General features: G+C 42.1%; 1 protein-coding gene across 1 annotated transcript in view; it reads left to right on the top strand.

Moving 5' to 3' along the window:
• Window positions 1-1,000, top strand: part of LOC103803385 (growth hormone-regulated TBC protein 1-like) — a gene marked incomplete at its 3' end in the record, with an annotated part of 10,669 nt that overhangs the window by 2,571 nt on the left and 7,098 nt on the right. The window lies entirely within an intron of this gene.

The following is a 1,000-nucleotide window of genomic DNA, read 5'->3' on the forward strand; positions in this document are numbered from 1 at the left end:
ATTTCCCCTTTGCTGTTCAGCTTGATTTGTCTTTGGTGTCTTTTTGAGCAGGGCAGAGTATGTTAAAGAAAACATGAGTAAAACTAAGCAAAAGCTAATCAGGCAGTTAATGTTACACAGCTAAATGTTTAGAGCTGTGCTCCAGGTACAAACTTTGGCTGCTGATTCTGGTGGTTTTGTTGCTTTGGGATTGTTGGTTTTTTTCTTAGCACCATGAATGGGATGGTAACTAGTGAGATTTTAAGTATAACAGTGTATTTAGTGTACAGATTTCTGTTTTAAGGCTGGGAAATCCCAGCAAATGTAGGTTTGAGCTGGAGCTTCTAGATCATGTGCTGCTAACCAGAAAAGTAACTACTCCTACTCTCTTATTTCTCTTACAAATGTAAAGAAGCTTTTGTTTAGGGTGTCACATTGGAACAGAGTGAAAACCTTGTGGTATTTTGAGTGAGGGAAGATTTTGAGATTGTGCACAACTTTGTTTTTCCACAACAGCTAAAAGATTATCTCCTGTTTTGATTCATGTCCTTCTCTTAAAACGTGTGAATGGTTACAGTGGAAGCTTTTAGCAATTTCTAGGAGTTCATTGCATTTACCTGCCCTTGTGTTCCCAGTTCCAGCACTGTAGGCACAGAATGTTGCTGTGATACAAACAGGGTTCAGAACCAATGGTGATGCTGCCCCACCAGCCATGGCAGCAATCCCTAACAGTCATCTCTAACAGGATGCTCCTGGTGAAAAATGGGATTCCATAAATCCACTGAGTGGACACAGGCAATGGCTCTTGACTGTCATAAGCCCTTGAAGGCTGTTGTGTCATCTTTGGCATTACTAACTCTTGCTAAACTTAGATTTGTAGGCTATGAATTCTCCTTTAGATATGTAATTCTAAGGGGAGGGACAGGAATAAGCACTCCAACTACAACTCCCTGCCAGGGTTGGAGAGGGGTGGGAGATGTCTGTCCTGCCATGGCTGCAGGGAGAGGAGTAGAGGGAATGG

This window comes from Acanthisitta chloris, unplaced genomic scaffold, assembly GCF_000695815.1.
Source record: "Acanthisitta chloris isolate BGI_N310 unplaced genomic scaffold, ASM69581v1 scaffold25365, whole genome shotgun sequence".
In the NCBI taxonomy this organism is placed as follows: Eukaryota; Metazoa; Chordata; class Aves; order Passeriformes; family Acanthisittidae; genus Acanthisitta; species Acanthisitta chloris.